This window comes from Halichoerus grypus, chromosome 6, assembly GCF_964656455.1.
Source record: "Halichoerus grypus chromosome 6, mHalGry1.hap1.1, whole genome shotgun sequence".
Classification (NCBI taxonomy): Eukaryota; Metazoa; Chordata; class Mammalia; order Carnivora; family Phocidae; genus Halichoerus; species Halichoerus grypus.
The window spans coordinates 174,447,720-174,467,704 of NC_135717.1; the positions used below are offsets into that span (position 1 = coordinate 174,447,720).

The 19,985-nt window shown below is 58.2% G+C and overlaps 1 protein-coding gene and 1 long non-coding RNA gene across 3 annotated transcripts in view; one reads left to right on the forward strand and one right to left on the reverse strand.

The window, feature by feature from the left end:
• Positions 1 to 19,985, reverse strand: part of PHF21B (PHD finger protein 21B) — an 88,796-nt gene that overhangs the window by 38,663 nt on the left and 30,148 nt on the right. The window lies entirely within an intron of this gene.
• LOC118530538 (uncharacterized) lies at positions 4,933 to 11,978 on the forward strand. The gene is made up of 3 exons (XR_004914694.2): positions 4,933 to 5,259; positions 5,779 to 7,822; positions 10,644 to 11,978. It is a non-coding gene; the product is annotated as an uncharacterized LOC118530538 (long non-coding RNA).

A 19,985-nucleotide genomic window follows, 5' to 3' on the forward strand; every position in this document is an offset into this window, starting at 1 on the left:
AGCTGCAGAGACAGGGGGCTTCCCCCCGACCCCACAGTGGCTCTGGGCTGGGTGCATGTGGCCCCTGCAGCGAGCGGACCCACAGGCCGGGCCCTGACCCACGGGGGTGTCCCGCCTTCCCGCAGACCTCTGAGCGGCTCAGATGGGGCTGGCGCACAGAACTCGGTGGGGCCCAGAGGGGAAGGTGATGGAGACGCTGGGGCAGCATTTCACAATGGGGACACAGAGGGATGTCCAGGAGACTAGGAGATGACAGGGCCAGGGGACTCACTGAGATGCAGTGGGGGCTGAGGCTGGGGAGACTGAGGAGGCGGACAGAGACTTGGGGGGATGTGAGCGGGGCCGTCACAGTACAGCTCAGGGATGCAAGATGGGCCACAGGTGGTACTACCAGAGGCAGGGGCAGGGGGTGGGGGTGGGGATACATGTGACATGAGCAAGAAGCCATGGAGATCTGCTGGGGCTCTGGGAGGGTTTAAGCAGGAGACTGACTTGAGTCATAGAAACCCAGCAAGCCCAGAGTTAGACAGTGGGGACAAAGACATGAAGAAGATGAAGTCCCTGTCCTCACGAAACTGACAGCCAGGGTTACAGGGGAGGGATGGTGGGCAAGTCACTGCCCCTGAGCCTCAGCTTCCCCATGTGTAAAAGGGAACAGTTAAGGTAAAAGGTAGATGTGCTTAAAACACCACGGACCCCTGCCAGGCACGGAGTGTTGAGATCAGTAGGAAATCATCCACCCCTGCTCTTGGCAAGGGGGCTCGATCTGGGCAGGCGTGCTCCTCACCCTCTGGTCAACTTAATTATTTCCACACCCGAAACCCAAAACCCAGCCCCGAATTGCACCATGAGCCTTGCACGGAGCCTGCACACATCTGCCCCGGCCACAGTTCTAATCCTCGGCATTAACATTTCTCATCCGCCCACCCGCCGTGTGACTTCAGAGGCGTGTGGTCCAGCGCTGCGTCCTCAGTTAATAAGCCCGAATAATGAGGCTGCGCTGAGCGGCAGAGTCCAACAGGATGGAGGGATATTTTAATTTCAGGTTTTCGGGTCACACATTATGTGGGACCACCAGAAGGAGTAGGGAGGAGGCCGAGGTGCGGCCCAGGCCAGTGGGCTGCCTGAAGACGGTGTGGACGAGGCTGGGGTGCCAGGGCTGGGCTCTCTGGGTGGAGTGAGGACGGAACCTTCTGTCACACCGTTCCCGCACACACCTGGGGCCCAGGACACACCGTGTGGACAGAGGGAGCCCATCCCATCGGTCCTCACTGAGGGCCCCAAGGGGAAAGGAGGGTTCCCCTTGGCCAGAGACCCCTGAGTGTACCCAAGTCTGTCCCTGGTGCAGAAGTGGGGTGCCCTGGAGTCCCCCAAAGTGCTGAGAGTAAAATGAGGACTAAGCAGTGTTCAAGGAGGGAGAGGGTTGGGCAGGAGACCTGGGCAAGGACAGATGGACCCCCACGCACAGCCTCAGGGCTAGGGGGCACAGAGCAGCCCGGGACCCCCCATGGAGGAGCTGGTTCAGCAGTGGCCACAGCAGACCCATGGATGCTTCCTTGCCTCGGGGTCCCAGGCCTCCCCCTACCACCGGGATCTCCCCCTCCAGCTCACTAGCTCCAGCCAGGCCGGACTAACCAGTGCCGCCTCCCCCAGGGTTTGGGACACAGGTGGACTCGAGGTCTACAGTGGGCAGAAGGGGGCAAGCATGGGGCTGGGGCAGGGGCACCCCAACCCAGCCTGCGAAGCACGGGCGGTGGCCAACTAATTGTCATGTCATGGAATTTAATTTCTAATTAATATACCAACTTTGAAACATTCCAGCTTGTTCAAGTTTTAAAGGTTCGACAAATATTTGTTGAATAAGTAGAGAGATTAGAGAATGATGACAACACTCCCAGGATGTACCGACCCCTGCCGTGCGTCACGCAGCCCCGACTGGACTTCATCCTTCAGGAACCCCGAGTGCTCACAAGTACTGCTCCTTTCACTCAAGGAAACCGAGGTTCAGAGGGTTGAGTGACTTGCCCGAGGTCACCCAGCTTCCAGCCCCTCCTGGGCCCCCACCGCCAAGCCTCCCCTGCCTCCCAGGGGCTGCGCAGCGCAGGGCATGTGCCGAGGGCCCAGGAGTGGGTAAGGCAGCCCCTCTGGGGCCCCTCAGGCCCTGCTCCTGCACCTCCACTCCCTCAGCTCTGGTCTCACCTCTACTGCCGAGAATAAGCAGGACCTCTCTGTCCCCCTCCCCCACCCCGGCTGCATTTTGTTCCAGGCTCACAGAAGCTGGGGTGAATCAGAAGCAGTTCCCATCCTCCAGGGGCTCATAGTTCAGTGGGGTACAGACCCATCCGCCCTCAGTCTGTGGGGGCAGAGGGAGCATGTCACCTTCCCAGAGGAGGTGAGTGAGCTGGACCAGGAACGAGGTCACAGCAGGGGCAAAGCCTGGCTAGGAGGGGGTGCCCTTGGAGGGCTAGGGCACAGCAAGTCTGGGGCATGAGGCCCAGGACCCGCACCCGTGCCAGCAATGCCTGAGGGCACATCCCCCTTCTCCCAGCTGGACTCAGGAAAGAGGCCGCTGACCCAGGGCCTTGATCGTTTCAAACCTGGCCACGGGGGTGGGGGACACACAGTCAGGCCCCCAGGCAGTATTCCATGGGCCGCAGATGGACTTCCTGAGCCATGGCAGGACCTGGGGGGGCACCCTAAGCCCCAGTATCCTGAAACACAGACCCCGGGGCAAGAGAACAGCTACCAGAGTACCAGGCACACTGGCCACGCTGGCCTAGGCCCCTGATGGGCATGGCTGAGTCCCTATCACTTAAATGACCTGCCCAAGCCGGGAGGTGGAGGGGGCCGGGTCAGAACCAGGCAGCCTGGCCACAGAGACTGTGCATGCTCAAGACTATTTTAAGAGGCACAGGGCCCAGAGAAGGAAGGGCAAAGGCTCAGGGTCACAGCAGGGCACCCGCAGCTCGAGCAAGGCCTGGCTGCTGAGCTGAGACCCAAAGGACGCAGGGAAGCCACATGGAGGGCAGGACCACCCACGCATCCCAGGAAGTCGCAGTACATCTCTGGAGAACACCCAGGAGGTGGGTATGCAGGGGCCTGGTTCAGGTCCAGCAAACCCCCTTTGGCCCAGCTGGACCTCAGTTTCCCCATTTGCATGATGGGAGCGGGGCTGCAGTGGCTGATCCCCAAGGTCCAGCATGGTGGGTGTGACTCAGAGAGGAAGGAAGAATCTGAGAACCGTAGGACACAAGCCCAAGGCAGAGGCCCCTAGAAGGGGTGGGGCAGGGGGTCCAGGAGCCACAGCCCAGGCCTGCCAAAGCCAGAGGAAAGATCCGGAGCAAGCTTCTGTTCAGTGAGGCCCTGGCCACGCAGCAGCTGGGCCCTCACACCCACCCCATCCCTCCACCTCTCCTTCCCCCACAGGTGCAATCCTGCCCGCAGACCTCCATCCCAGCATGCTCTCTGCCTGGACACCGGGGCTGAACCAGACAGGTCCCTGTGTCTGTCCCCCAGCAGTGCACAGTGAGGGGGTGGGGGGGCACCTCCACCCAGAAGTATACCTGGGTTGACTGCAACAGTAGCATGAGAATCCCTGGGACAGATTAAGCCCGGGCTCTTGGCAGGACAGACAGACGTACACTCCCGTTTTGTTTCACGCCGGACCAGGTCTGTGCGAGCACCTGGGGATGTATTCGGGGAGGTTCAGGACTTGGATGCTAAGAGGAAGTGTGTGTGGGGCTCTGGGAAAGGCGCCACTAGAGGTCAGGAGGCCTGGCTCCCCAGCAGGCTGGTGTGTGCCTCTATTTCCTCCCTGGGACGCAGCCAGCTCCCGTGTTCCTGCAGCACCCCCCCCCGCCGCCCCGTGCTGTCTGCAGTCCCCGGCATGCACCATGTGATCACTGTGCCCACTCCAAGCCCCCTTCTTTGGAAACCTAACATTCAATCAGGTGACAGGGTTCGGTCCCCATGTGCAGGGACACAGGTGACAGCGGCCATCTGGGGCAGCGAGAGGCTCAGCACTGGGTTCCGCATCCAGGCCGGCCGCGCACCTGCTCCGAGAAGGCTCCCGGGCGCCAAGGACATCTGCCCCGTGCATTCCAGCCCACGTCTCAGCACCTGGGGGGCCAGCTCCGTCTCACATGGATGCAAAACCCTCAGAGCCCAGCGCACAGCAGGTGCTCGAGAAAATGTCTTCGGCCCTTTGGCCTTCACAGCTCCAGAAGACGGTACACTTGAACCTGAGAGAAGGAAGAGCACTGGGCTTGAAGTCAGGAAACTCGGCTTCGCCCAGCTGCCCAGTCCTCTGCCTCCTTACTCGCCATTCACCATCCGTAGCATGCTGAGCCCCGTGAGCCTCAGTTTCTGATCTGCGAAATGGGAATTATAGCGCCACCCGCTGGTCAGACTCAAGTGGGACACGGGTTGGGGGGATGGCTTGTACACTGTGGAGGGACGGTTGTCCTTCTGCAGCAGTGGGCAGCTCCCACCTACCCCTTGCATAATTAGGCTGTTAAAACTTTTTTTTAATTTTTTTTTTTAAGATTTATTTATTTGAGAGAGAACACACACAAGCTGGGGGGGGCGGTGCAGAGGGAGAGGGAGAATCTCCAGCAGATTCCCTGCTAAGCGCAGAGCCCAGTGTGGGGCTCTATTTCACGACCCTGAGATCATGACCTGAGCTGAAACCAAGAGTCGGACGCTCAACAGGCTGAGCCCCCCAGGCGCCCCCAGGCAGTTAAATGTACTCTGTGCAGAAACTGAAAACCACATCCCTTCAAGAGAAGGTGAGGGAGGAAACAAGCTTCATTCCCGTGTGCATCTCATTTCCAGGTTTGGTGGCATGAGGCACGGGCTCCTAGGGGCTGAATGCTCACACCGGAAGGGCCACGACTCCAGCCCACCTGCCATGTGCCTCTCACGTCCACTTCCTCCTGTTCTTCCTCCCCCGTCACTTAAAGGCCCTGACCAAAGCTGGGCCACCAACAGCACGCTTGGACAGGGACAAGCTGGGGACTCAAAGGCAGTCAACAGCAGAGCCGGGAAGTGCACTGACCGTCACAGAAGACGGACGCCCTGCCAAACCCAGCCTGCCAACCAGCAGGCTGACGCGACACTGGGCTCGGCTGGCACACGCTGGTTCCACCATCCGGAGCTACGCGGCACAGAACAGCAGGACCTTGAATGGGGACGTGTGCTCCTGATGAGTGAGCGAATGACGCCGGAAACGACAAATGCCTCGCACAGCCCACCCCACAGGTGTGCTCTAAAATGAAAAAATAGAGCCATGGACATGGGAGGAGGGACGTGGGGGAAAGGGGGCATCCAGGCTCCGCAGTCAGGCAGAGAGCAGGGCTCGGCGTGGCACTCACTTGGTCAGGGGTCCGCCTGAGCCTCAGTCTCCTCCGTCGCCTGGGGAGGGAGACCCTTACCTCGCAGGATCACAGGAGACTCATGCATGAGGGGCCGACAGCAGGTCTAGAGGGTGGTTAGTATCAGCCCACTCCCCTCTCCTCTCCTGCTTTAATTTCTTGTAAATTGCTGGTGATGACGCTTACATAACATAAGGAGGGAGTAGGGAAAGCCCTCGTGCCTGTGGGGTGCCACAGAAACACTGGGTTTTATTAAGCTCTGGTTCACGTGGAAATTATTTTACAATTTTTAAGCAGTCTCCACCCCCAACGTGGGGTCTGAACTCACGACTCAGAGATCAAGAGTCAATGCTCTACGGACTGAGCCAGCCAAGCTCCTCCCTATTTTATGCTGTTTCTGACTCAGGTCCCTCCAGGTCCTCTGTGAAATGCGGCAACTTAACTCTGGCCGAATGACATGAGGTCTGGGGGCTTCCCAGGCAGACGCAAGCCTTGAATCTCAGCTCCTCCCTCCCCCGAGTAGGGAGACAGAGTTCGATGGCTCCGTGAGTGAATGTGGCAGTCCCCAGGCCAGCAGCCAGCAGCCTGGGGCTTGTCTTCCTGCCCCTGCCCCTGGGCCTCTGGGCAGGCTTGAGGTGGGGGGACAGGCAGCAATGGGGGTGTCCTGGGATCCCCTCATCTCCTAGCTCCTGACGAGGCTCCCCCCAAATACGGACGGCAGGATGGGGGGGTAAGCAGTCCCTGCTATCTCAACCTCAGCAGGCAGCCGTGGGCATGCACCAGGTGGGGCAGCCTGGACACACCAGAATCTTGGGGTTCCATGGAGGGCTGATGGTCCCACTGGGAGCAGAGCCCTCCGGGTCTCAGCAACAAGATGGGGAAGATGCGGCAACCTCTCTGGAGGGTGGACTCAGAGTCACCTGTGCTGTGCCCTCTCCTGGGATCCCTCTCTCCCTCCCTCGGCCCAAGTCACTCATTTGTTCATTCCACGAGGGGCTCCCCTTAGTCAGCCCACATAAAAGTTGAGCAGTGGGTGCTCAACCCTACTGACCTAGCTCCTCCCATTCCAGAGCTCCTAGGGTTTCTTCTACTGCAGCCCAGGGAGGGCAGGGGGTGGGTGGGCCTGGCTCAGCCCTGAGCTGCCCCTTCCCTGCTCCCAGCACACTGGAGCCAGAGGAGAAAGTCTCCAGTGCACCTTCCACGCAGACACAGAAGCCCCCGGCCAGGGCAGAGACGCTCTCAGGACCTGATCCTGCACCTGGGACAGAAGGCACTTGCCAGTCTGAGTGTGGCTTCCCAGCTTGTTATGTTTGAAGCAGAAGTTCAACCCATTTGGAACGTCAAACTGGAAATGTAACCTGCAACCATTCCGAAGGTCTTTGCAGCTCCCGTGAGCACCCCCCCATTATCCCTCAGTCTCGCATAAACCCAACAGGTCACAGGCTCCATAGGGTTTTCCTGCTGTGATCACTTCTCATTCCCCATGTTCTCTTTCACTTTATTTTTCCTGTTCTAATTCATTAATTAGTCTCTCTGTTCGTGACATCATCCCAGCTCTGGCATGGATCTTTTAACACAGCCAACATCTCTGAGTGTTTCCTCTTCTACCGCTTGTGGTAGGGAGCCAAGAGGGGGCTCCCTGTTTACATGGAGACCCCCTCCCACCGGGAGGCCCCCAGCCCTCCTCCTGAGACCCGCAGCTTTCAGGTGTGTGGGTCTGGGGCCCGCAGCTGCGAGCCCTATTTGATTTGGAACCAAGGCTGTGAAGGTGCCCCCTCTCCCATCAGCTGGGGCGGCCCCCCGGAGCCTCCCTCTCTGCATCCTGCATGCCCTCGCGGGGGTCAGGCTGAGTCCTTCAGCTCTCAGGGAACCTCCTCCAGCTCAGGACCCCACTGCTGTGGGGTGTGACCACCAGCGCTCCTCGGCCCATGAAGGCGTCCATGTGTATGGGTCACAGCCCACTGCAGTGGGGTCCTGAGCTGGGGGAGGCCCCCTGAGTGCATTGAGCAGCTATAGTTCCTTTTTTTTTTTTTTTTTTTTCCAAATCCACTCAGAAAATACTTTTGCAAGCACCCAGTGCTTGTCCAATACTTTCCAGCCCCCTGAAGGAATCCATGGCCACCAGGACACATGGCTCCCTCCCTCCTCTGGGCTCACACATCTTTATCTCAGACACGCTAGGCGACTTTTATCTGAGCCACTTCCTGAATTCTCTCTCGTCGGGGTGCCCACATCGGGAAGGCACAGGGCAGCCATCTGCCCCTCCCCCAGCCCAGCTTCTGTGGCCAGGACCGCCTTGTGCCAACCCAGCCAACCTGAGCCACGGGGGATGGATTTCTGCGTGAAGACCTGCCTCGACTTTACCATCTTCCACCCCATCTCCCCCTGCTTCTCTGCGAACATCCATCTGGCCTCCCTTGTGCAATGCAGTTCTACAGAGTAACTGAGAAGTATCCACATCGTGGAATCTGGCTCTGAAGAATGGGGCAAATCTTGACAGATGGCACAGGGCTCTCCCCGCAGGGAGAGGAGAAGGGAAGTCCAAGGCAAGCAGGTGTGAGACGGGGGGCAAATGGGGACAGCAGTGCTGTGGGGTGGGCAGGATGGAGCTACCAGCCCAGCAGCCGCGGGCAAGCCAAGCCCAGAGCGACCACGGTGCGGTCACTGCCCAGCCATCCAGCGGGGGGCAGGCCCGAGTGGGCAAAGGTGACAGTCCCGGGTCAGGAGCACTGGCCATGGGCTCAGAATCCCGGTCACCACTCCTGTGTGACCTTGACCTCAGGGAGGTCCCTGAACCTCTGTGGGCCTCAGTTCCACATCTGGGTGATCACGACGATGCTCAAGGTCACTGCTTGTGACCATTAAGTGGGCTGATCCAGGAACGGTGCTCAGAATGGAGCGTGGCCCCCGCGGTCAGCGCTCAGCTCTACTTGTTAACTTGCAGCCAAGGAGAGTGACCGAAGTTCGTGCAGTTACATGAGGACTACGTGATCAGCCCCGCCCATGCCGGGCAGACATTGTGCTGCTTGGCGCTTGGCATCCCCTCCGTCCCCAGGGAGCCCAGCCATCAGCCTGCAAGGAAGGGCACTGAGCATTCTCAGCCCTCAGGGCATGAAGCCGAGGCTCCCAGTCCCCACAGACCGGCCTCCAGTGGGAGATCCCGGCTTCACCCCGGAACAAAGTGAAGGCAGGTCTCAGGGAGGAAGACGGGGTTTCAATCCTACCTGGGAGAGGAGGTACGGCTGCTAGGGTTGGGCCCCCGCCACTCGGGCTCCAGATTTACCGGGCAGAGGCCTGAGCGTCCAGACTTGCTCACCCGGACGAGTACATCGTTTCCTCATCACTCAGCTCTTAACGGGGATGACAGCCGGGATTAAATAGTAAGTCATCTCCAGCCCCATTACGGCCGCAGTAAGATGGCTCCAAATTAAATCTAACAGTCAATGAAATCGTCAATATTTAATTTACTCATTGCAGGTGGCAATTCAGCCCTCGTGACGCTATTGTTTAATGGCAGAAATATTGGGATTTATCACACATTATGGCGCTCAGAATTGCTGGGCTTTCTCCACGAGGCAGCCACTGCCCCCGAGAATGAGGGGGGGTGGAGACCTCGGGGGACCTCCCAGCACTGGTCCGGGAGCACGGAGGTCCATGGGGAGCTTTCCCCCTGGGACCACGGCTGTGCCCACCTGGGGCAGTGGTTCCCATTGCTGGAATCCACTGGCCCCCCTGAAAACTGGAAACAGGCAGAGGGAGGGGATGGGTGGTCCCTCCAGGTCCCCTGATCTCCCTCACCTGGTGTCACTAAGAGCTGGGGCAGGGGAAGGGCTCTGGGAGAGCAGCATCCCACACACTTTGGGGCATTCTAGAGTGTCAGCCCATGCCCTCCCTCCGCCATTGCTCCCATGGTGGTCCCACAGCCACGGCTTCCTGAGCACACCCCTCCTCTCTGAGATCACCACCGCCCCGTCCACATGACCTTCCACCCTCGCTCCCTGCAACCCCACATGCCCATCCCCAAGGACGCTTCCTGTTGGCCATGGCCACCGCCTGGCCTGGCCCTTGACCTTCTGCAGAGGGACATTTCCCCACGCCAGGCTGAGAACACAGCACTTTCATGGGTCAAGCACTGCACTGTGTACCTTACAGGGATTAACTGTCTTTAGAAAGTGTCTTTTCCCTGATTCTGTGCATGAAAAACTTTATGAAGGTGCAAGAGCAGGTTCACCCAGTCGGCGGTTAGCCCGGGAAGGGCTGGTGCAAGAGGTCCCGTGTTTCAGGCTGCTCCTCCTCCAGGACGGTTTCCAAATTCACTTTATTTGTATTTAAATAACGCACTTCCCTAATCAATAGTCAGCCTTCCCACAGAACTGCTTCTTCTCTCTGCTCTGACGTTTCATTCGTTTGGCTTCCTATCATCCTCTTGCTCATTTTTCCAGAATTCCCTGATTGAATTATAAGTCATTTTTCTGTACAACCAACCAGGTGTCAATTCCTTTTTTTTTTTTTCTTTTTCTGGAAGCTTCCATCTCCTGCTCCAACCTAAATGTGCTTCTCTCAAGGCTACTGGGCCCCTCTCCTGCACTTAGATCCCATTTTTCTGGGTTTAATTCCTTGATTTTGGTAGAGCACTGCACCTCGGGAGTTTACTGAAAAAGGCAACGTGCCAGGCCCTGGCCTGTCCTTCGCAGAGTTCTAGCTTGGAGATCATGGCCCCTCGGCATTTGAGCAAGCTGCCCGGCTGCTTCTGGCCTCAGGGGCCACTCTCCTCTTCCTGATTCTCTCTGTGACCCTGTAGTCCAGCTCCCTGCATTCAAACCCCATGTTCTGGAATCTTGTGGTCTTGTGCTACCGTGCGGATCCCTATTTTGTGCTAAGAACTCTGAGGGCTGGAAAGGTGTGCCCTTTAATGATGGAGAATGTTTGTATTTCTTTGACCTTCTGTCAAACTCCCATTTTATCTGGAATGCACTGTGGTCAGATAGAGGTCCTCCGGTTTCCTTAATTTCTCTTATCCATTCCCATCCATTTATCATTTTATTCCACTTTTTGAGGGATCGCTCCTCCCTCCTGTTGATTATTTAATCCCACGGTCATATACTTGATTTCCAGTGGCTCTTGCTGGGTCTGTGGCGGTTCCTCTTTTTAATGCCTGTTCTGATCCCACGGATGCTGCATTTTGCCGGATTTCTTGGAGAACTTATTTACACTTAAGGTTTTAGAAGCTTCAAATGTGCTATGATCCCTGACTATATGCTCCCACTTTAGGACAAGGCACCAAAAGTCTCTGGAGGGTCTGCGCTGGGTCACTGAAGTCTTCTACGAATGACGGCATTTTGTCCTGATCCATCTTTTCGCGCTCCTACTTTGGGCTTCCTGCTTCCTTTACTGCACTTCTCCCAATTCCTGGGCCCCTTGCACCTCCGCGCCTTTACTCCCACCCGAGCCCTCTCTCCTCCAACTGTGGTCTAGAAGAGTGCGAGGCCCCCAGGCTCTCCGGCAAAGTGCTCACTCACTCAGCAGCATCTGGAACACCTGGCTGCAGCAGGCTCTGGCCGAGAGGACGGCGGGCAGGTAATGAGAGGCGTGCGCGGCAGTGGCCCAGGGCTGGAGGATGTCTGTTGGGGGACGCTGTGCGGGCATCGATGCAGGAAAGCCAGTGCCTCCCCGGGACAGGGAGAGCCCGAGCCTTCACGGAAGAGCCAAGAGACCCCCTTCCCGGATGTATTTTTCCATTTCCTGCTGTTTATTTAGAGTTAACTTGGCCGTGCAGAGACCGCAGCTACCTAAGTTCGCTGTCAAATGTCGGCTTTAAAAGATAACGTCGAGACATCTTTTTTATCCTCACTGCCCCCAAAATTAGACATTCACTGGCACAATGCAGCTCTGCGTCATGCAGACAGTCAGCCCTCCTGTGTCTCCAGGCCCAAGGCCTTCCCGTGCCTGCCCCCATCCTTCCTCGGCCAGCAGGCGTCACTTCTGGCTCCTCCATGCTTCCGGGCCCCGGATTAGGAAATGTGCCCGCGCTGCCTGGAGCTGCTGATTCCCCAGAAGGTCTGGTCTCCAGAGGAGCCGGGTGATGGTTCATCTTCTGTGTCAGCTAGATGGGCACGCAGGGTGCCCAGACATTCGACCCGGCATTATTCTGGGTGTGGCTGGGAGGGTGTTTCTGGGTGACTTGAACCTTCGGGTCGGCAGACTCAGTCAGGCAGATGGCCCTCTCTGATGAGGGTGGGCCTCATCCAACCTACTGAAGGCCTGAATTCAACGAGAAGGCTGATAAGAAGGAATTGCTCCTGCCTGACCGGAAGCTGAGACAATGGTCTTACCCTGCCTTCCAACCCAGAGTGAAACAGTGGCCTTTCCAGGGTCCCGTGCCTGTTGGCTTTGGGGCTAGAACTTGTACCATCGGCTCTCCCGGGCCTCCACTCTGCAAACTGCAGACCTTGGGCCTTCTCAGCCTCCCGAAGTGCATGAGCCAATACAAATCTCTTGTATACACACTTGTGTGCATGGATGCATATACATGTGTATACACATACATGTACTCAATACATGTAAATACATATCATGAACATATAATATATATGCATGCATACATTACATATACATATAATATATATACATGCATACATCCTAGGGGCGCCTGGGTGGCTCAGTCAGTTGGGCGACTGCCTTCGGCTCGGGTCATGATCCCGGAGTCCTGGGATCGAATCCCGCATCGGGCTCCCTGCTCAGCGGGGAGTCTGCTTCTCCCTCTGACTCTACCCCCTCTTGTGCTCTCTCTCTCTCTCTCTCAAATAAATAAAATCTTAAAAAAAAAAAAAACCCTCCATCCTATTGCTTCTGCTTCTCTGGGGAACCTAGTACAAGCTGGATCACAGGCTCTGTGTCTTGCTCGCAGGGGATACCTGATGTTGATGGAACATGAATGGGCGAAAGGCCGTCTGTTCCTCCTAGAACAGTGGTGGGAGTGGGGGACAGAGGAAGCCCTCCCCTACTCTCCATGTGGCCGGAGGACACCGGCCTCCCAGGAACACCTCATTAGCACTGCTACTTTGTTTCAAGCACCTAGGTGAGGACTATAAAACTACTCATGACTCCCCAGAGCTGTGGTGTGTCTGATGGCCACAAATATCAGCTCGTCCATTCTCATTTGGTTCTCAGCAACCCTGAAGCAGACACTTTGCAGAGGAGGACCCTGAGCTGTCTGGGGGTGCAGGGGTTCACCCCGGCTCTCACCTCGTAACAGAATAAGGTCTTGGCTCCAAGCTGAGCGCACCGCGCAGGGGGACACTCCACCAGTGAGCCGCGGCCTGCCGGCCCCCTCGTCCTGAGTGACTGAGAAGGGAACTCTCCCGGGAGCCTAGGCACAGGGGCTGTTTTCAGGCTAGCTGTCAGTGGGGAGGGAGTGAGACCACACGCTGGCAAACAGAGGGTGGGCGTCACACTGGCCCATCCTGCAGGACATGCTCGTGCCGAGGACGGAGCCGGCTCTCGCTGCTCCAGGGCCAACAGATCTGTTTTGCTTTTACCCAGAAAGTAGCTGCTATGGGGACTTCTCCAGAGAGTTGGGTCCTGAGGATCCAAGATGGCCCGCCCCACGCGGTGTCACCAAGCCTCTGCTGGCCCTCGATACCCTTGTCATGGTCATTGCCACCATCACCCTGAGTGGAAAGTACTGCTCAGCTACAGAATGAAGAGAACAGAGGTGCTTTCTAGGCCGCAAGGAAGCGTTCAGACACGAACCGAAGACTTCATTTTAACTCCAAGAACCTTCAAGAATCTTTCCCTGACCTAAACCCGGTGGGGGGTGCCTGTTGATGCCCCTGCAGGCCTGGCCCCTGGGGCAGAGCCAGAAAACAGCAGGGCAAACACCACCAGACTTCAGAGAAGGGGGCCACGAGGCATTTTTAAATACCAATTTTGTGGACACAGACCACTGAATCCCTTGTAATGAAGAAAAGCCTGGAGAACAGAGGGCACTCAGAAGTTACCCTTTGGAAGGGCTTCGGCTCCAGAGCCAGACGGCATCCTGGCCCTGTCCAGCTGTGTGTGGTGGGGGAAAGGGTCCCGCAAGCCCCAGCTTCCCTTCCACACAAGGGGACCCATGAGAACGGGCCAACACGCTTGTTACTATTACTACCAATCTGGGTCCTGGCCTCTGTTCTGCCTGGATGGAGGTTTACCATTAGTCCTCAAAACACAGAGCCCGGAGCACACTAGACAGACTGGTCACTCTTCTGACCCAGCTCTGAGAGAGGGCAGGAGCTCGTGCGGCTTACCTCGGGGTCCCCCATTCCCGGCCTACCTCACCCCCAGGCCCCACTGGGCTCCTGCACCCCTGGACCCGACCCCTCCCACTCGGAGCTCAGGCCTGACCCCTGGGCAGTCCCTCCGCACCCCGACCTCCAGCAGTAAGACGATGCCCCCCCACTTCACAGGAGGAGAGTCTCACTGCGCTCTGCATTTAAACCAACAGATTATGCTAATTTCAGCTACACTGATTAATAACTACATTTTAAAGGGAGATACCTCCCAGGGTGAGGTCTTTGGGGGAAAGTTTTTGCCTGCAGCAAATGTTCTAATGTGACTTTAGACAAGAAACAGGTCTCCTCCGTTTATTTATTTGGGTGAGTGGATAAAGGCCTGAGCCACCAACAGCCTGAACGGGAAAGACCTGCTTCCTGGGCCTCCTGGAACTTGCGCCAAGCACTGAGCTTGAAGCTGCCCCTCTGGAGGGTCCTTGGAGTGGAGGGTGTGGCCCAAACCTGCTCTCACTGCTTTTGGCTGTGTGAGCCTGGGCAGGCACCCTAACCTTTCTGATCCTTAGCTTCCTGTCCACGTGCTAGAGAGAAGATGACTGGGAAGCGAAACGCCCTGTGGTCTCCCAGCTGGGCTGCCTGCCTGTGGTGTGGGTGACCCAGCCACTCGGAGTCTCAGCCTTGGACTCCATCAGCCTGAACCACCAGCCTGGGGATGGGCTTTGCTGGCTGTCCCCACCTGGGCCACCACTGTCCGGAGCAGCTGCTCTCGGTCCAACGACCCTGCCCAGCCTCAGGCTCACAGCTCTCTGCACAAGGCTGGCCACTCTCCTCCTCCCTCGAGATCCCCTCCCGTTGGGATCCTGTGGCCTGGCACCACGGCCCTGGACAGCACACTCCCTCCCATGCCCCCATCCTCACCACGGTAGCCACCGCTGTCCAAGGTCTCCAGTGCCAAGTGTCCCTGCCCTTCTGGGGGTGGGGGAGCCAAACAGGAGGCTCAGTGGAGCTCAGCACCTGTTCCAGCCAGGACCTCAGTGCCACCCCCCCCATTCACCCACAGGTCCTGCTTCTTCTGGCTTTTTCCACTCTCTGTGGTCCTGCTTGGTCTTGGCCTGACAAGTCCCCATCTATCCTTAAAGATGCAGTACAGAGTCTCTTCCCCAACTCCCTTCCTGGCACCCTGGGCCCGGTCCATGCCTGACTCTGGGGCTCCTCTCCATCTCAGAGCCATGCTGCCGGCAGCATGTCCGGCTCTTCCCCCTCCAGACAAGAGCCCAGTGGCCCTGCCTGCCCTGGGAGCCAGCGGGCAGGGTCTCAGGCCCGGCAAGGCCAGCAGAGGGTGACAGGGAACACTTTGGAGCCACTGCCCATGCTCAGCGGAGATGCAGCAGGGCGGCGAGGGGGCTGCTGGGCCCCGGAGCAGTGTGGCCCTGCCCAGTCTCCTGGAGGCAGCCCCTCCACCACAGCCCTGCTCAGCTCCGACTCAGTCCCGTGGGAGCTGAGGGCCACCCTGCCCGACAGCTGCAGTGGGTGGATGAGCCATCCCAGGAGCCTGGGCACAAGCACCAGCCATTTACCCACAGGCGCCCTGAGCAGAATACCAAGGCCTTCCTTCACTCTGACCACCCACCCCACAGTGACCCGCGCCCCACGCACAGAAGGCGGCCCCATCCAAAACTCCAAAGGCCAAAGGCCTCGATTCCTCGTGCCCGCTCACCCACCCATCACGAAGGCAGGGCTGTGTCTCCACGTGGAATGAAGAGATGCAGGAAGGCAGAGGGCTGGCTCGGGATGATTCTAGAGACAGCCACTCATATCCGTCTTGCTGGCCCTTCACACATATCCTTCCCACTGTCCCTTCAGCCTGGACAGCCCTTTCCTCCCACTAGCCGCATCAAAGACCCAACTCCTCGGAACCCCACCCCATCCAAAGCCGGCCAGTCACCCCAGGCTTCCCTGCACCCCTCCACCCACTGAAGGCAAGAGTGCCTGTCTCCTCCTGCTGGGGTTAGGAGCTGCCAGGACAGGGCTCAGAGCTGGAAACCCGCCCGCCCAGTAAGCACCCTTCTGGAAAAATGAGAGGCAAAAAAGTCCAAGCCCGTGCGTCCGACCTGCGCTCTCCGCTGGTGTACCCGGGCCACCAGCTTTCCAGCACACGCAGAGATGTGAGTTGAAGAGCGGGCCCAGAGCCCAGAGCACGCCCAGCCTGGCCCTTTGCAGCCTTCACGTGGCCTCAGAGAAACCTCAGAAGCTCGGTATTTCAGCTCCTTTCCCAGAGAAGCCTGAGCCTCAGGGAGAGGCACTCACTCGCCCATGGCCTCGCAACCTGACTGGCCGGGCAGAAGCAGCGGGCCCACCCGGCCCCATGCCCGGCCTCGCTGGAAGCTCTGGGTCATGCTGCACTGAAGACGTGGGGGGGTCGGGCCCGGCCACTGTCCACAGGGAGTCCCCAGGGAGGTGGGGGGACAACAGGTCCAAGGCCATTCTGTCCCGGGGGCCCCAAGCTGAGGTCAGCGGGAAGGAGCTGGCTCTGCCAGGCTCCGTGTGAGTGTCGAGGACGCAGCATAGGAGTGGTGGTACGTACCCACCGTAACCACAGCGATGTGGTAAAGGCCGACCGAATGACGGAGGCGCCGGCTGCAAGGGCCGGGGAGGGACGCCAGAAGCTCCTCAACGGACTCCCCGGGCCCCAGTGCCCTCGCCTCCCCCGAGCACATTCAGACAGTTCCCTGTGTGCATAGGAGAAAAGCCCCAGCCCAGAGGTGAGCGCGTCCCAGTGCCCTCCCGAGGACACGCGATTCCCCGTGGAGGGCCGTGTGCGGCTGAATCGGGAACTTTTTCTGGCCACTGAGTCCCCTACAATGGGAGCATCCCCTTGCTTGGGGGGACCAGCCATCGACACCGTGCACAGGGACCAGCAGGACAGGGGGCTGGGGCCACCGCCCAAGCAGCAAAAGAGCCGGCTCCTGAATACTTTTTAATTCTAATTAAAAAAAAATAACCTTTTAATTGTAGAATAGTTTCCAATATACAGGAAAGTTGCCAAGACAGTACGGAGTCCCAGCTGAGTTACATTCTCGGGGGTTGGACTGGGGTCGTGGGGTTGGGAGGAAGCCCACAGGGGCAGCGCCCTCTCATCCCTGTCAGCCTCACTGACCCCCACGGTGTCGACCGTGGTCGCGGGGCTGCGACCCGTCGGTCAGTCTTCTCCACCGCGAAGCCCCCTCTCCCCGTCCACGCTGCCCTCTGAGGGGAGTCCGTGTGCACGGTGCACGCCGAGGGGGCTCCTGCCCCGGCTCCTCCAGGGCGGAGTTTCTTCCTACTTTATTTGGAATTCTTCTGTGTGGGAGTCTTGTCTCTTCTTTGTTTAATTGCCTATTTCTATCAGTACGGACTAGTTGATGCTTACTTTATACTTGGGATTATAACCCAATACTATGCTTTGGGGCTCCAACTGTCCCAGCTGTGGCCATGGGGTGCTCTGAGTTGGCCTCTGTCATAGTCCCATTGTTGTGATTTTGTTGTTTCTTTCCAGCACGACAAGATGCTCAGCTCCTGGAGACCCTTCATCCATTGCAGTGGAGGACACACACCCTCGATGGCCAGAGCCACCTCTCGTGTCCTGGCGCTGACACAGGGGCAGAGTGATGTGGGCTCCATGTGGTGCCAAGGCTGCAGGGCCCCCGCTCACATCAGTTAGCAGGAGATCCCCCAGACAAAGGGTGTTTCCATCACAAATGACAGCCCGCCACCAGCAACTACTAACCACCAGGGGTCCCTGCCCCTCACGTTCCCCCACTGCCTGCGGCGCCCGCTCCTGGTCAGAGGCCGGCAAGGCGCAGGAGCTGAGGAGTCAGGAGGATCTGGGGCTCAACAGAAAAACGGAGCTGCTTGAGGATAACAGATTAGGTGTGAGAGGCTGAAAACCCAGCTCGTGCTTAAGAATAAAATCTAACCCTTGTTGAAGACTTGCTATTTTAGGCATGGCCACAAGTGCAGAATTTCTACTGTCTCACTTGGTCCTCGCCACAGTCCCACAGGAGTTTTACTGTCCCCATTTTACAGATGAGGAAATGGGAGGCACAGAGAGGTTAAGTAACCGGCCCAAGGACACCCAGCTACCAAGTGCTGGAGCAGAGACTGAAACCCTGGAAAGCCTTCAGGGCCACTGCTCTGTTGTCCTCACACCCTCGGGCAGCACCACCCTCTCATGAAAGGCCCAGAGACCACAGCCCCACCCCAGTATTGGCACCATATGACACCAGAGCCCAGAGAGGCTGCGCGGCCAGCCCAAGGCCACACGGCTAGCTCATCAGAGAGCTGGGAAGACATCCCTGCCTCCCAGCCCAGTATGCCTACTTCCAGAAAGATTACAACATCCTGAGATGGCAAACGTGCTGGCAAGTCCTGACCCTCCCCTGCCCAAGCCCATGGGCAATGTGATTCCGTGGTGTTGCCCCAGCCCTTCTAGCTGGGCTGACCACGCGACCTGCTCTACTGGGAAGGCCAGGGGAATCCTGTTTTTGCAGGATACCCTCCAGCAATCCCAGGTCCATCCTACAAAGCCACAGGGCTGACGCTCATCAACCAGAGCCGTAATGCCAAAGGCACAGCTGTGCCAGGTGAGGGTGGGGCTGGGCGGGGGTGGGGGGGCGCTGCTCATCCCCTCTGCACACAGCTAGTGCGTCACCCGCACTGCTCCCTGCAGATCTGCTGCTGCACAGTCACCCCGCAGGCCAGCTCACTGTGTCACCAAGGCTGGCGTGCCCCCAGCCACACCTGCAGGCTTACCCCTCTGCCCCGGGCAGGGCGGGGCGAGCCATCTCTCGCTGCACCTGCCACAGCAGCAGCTTCCGGGCCTGACTCTCTAACCCCCCAGAGCTGTGAGCTCAGCGAGCAAAGCTGGGCCAGGGCACCTGGGTGGCCACAGCTCCCTTGGCTCTGATGCAACCCATCCTCAGACCAGCTCTGAGGAATGATGGCCTCGGCACACGTCCAAATAGCATTCTGGAACTTGAGGCCCCTGCATCTGGGTCCTGAAACCCCTTCCTGCCCCCAGGGCCTGACTGGACACAGAGGAGCTTCTAATACACCTCAGGGCATCTCCTCATTCGTGGCTGGACGCAGCAAGTCACCATCAGTGACCCCCCCCCACCACCACTAGGTGCCGACAAAGCCTGTTCAGTGGGGAGGCCCTTGATTGATGTCCCCACCTGTACCTCTCGCCTGGCGAGATCACTCTGTCCCCCTTGAGTTTTCTGCCACATTCCAGACGATGACAGAAGGCTCTCGTGCCTGGTAAGCAGCCCTGCTCGGCAGGCTGTCAGGCTCTTTCAGGAGCCCACCAGGGCCAGCAGCAGAGGCGGTGTGCCCCGGGCTGATGCTCCAGAGTCAGGAGGATGGGCGGAACGGGCTTTACTTTTCCACTCTGCACCTGGTAGACTTTGGTGGAAGTGAAGCAATTGTGTGCATCCACCCACCATGTCCCCGGGTCCCTGCAGATATCTGGAGGCCCCCGCACGGCTCTGATGGACTCCAGGCAGCCCGGACAGGGCCTGGCCCTGAGGTGGCTCTACCCTCCCGCTGCTGTTCCATCCCCTGGAGAATGAAGACCTGCTAGGACGTCCATGTCAGGATCCCCAACCCTGCAGCCCAGATGCTCCCAGTGGACACTGTCCTCCGCGGAGAGCCCCCTGAGGGCACGCTGCAAATCACAGACCTGGCACCCCACCCGGCTCAGTGCACAGTGGGGCAGGCAACATGTGCCCACGGCTTCTGACAAACAAGTGAGAATAAGGGAGCCCTTTAGGGAGGCCATGCAGCTCTGCACCCAAGTCCCCGGCTTGGGGTGGGAAGTGGGGGTGGTCATGTGGGCTACCCACACCGCCAGCACCGAACGCTTTAAAGTGAGCAAAGATTCCACGTTTGCACAGATTCACCAGCTCCCCTAATGGATGACACGGCTGGGTCTTGGGGGAGCCCTCACAGCAGAAAGCATTAATGAGAGATAAAGGCTTGGCTTTGAAATTCAAATTCCTTCGCGTTCTTCATGCACTTCTTCCGAGATGACTATGATTTCAGACTGGTTTTTCCAGAGCTAATCACTTTGATGTTGTTAATGAAAATATGAAAGGTGATTAAGGGGGACTCTTTTTCTTTTTTCTTTTTCTTTTTTCAACTTTGGGAGAATGTACAATGCGTTATGGATTTGGGCATTTCGGCCGACTGTGCATTTTCATCATTGTGGTAAGGGGGTGGGGGCAAAGAAGCCCAGAAGTCGTGGCTGAGACAGCTTCCCGAGAGGATGGGGTGCACGGAGGGAGCTGGTGGGTGCTCTCGGCAC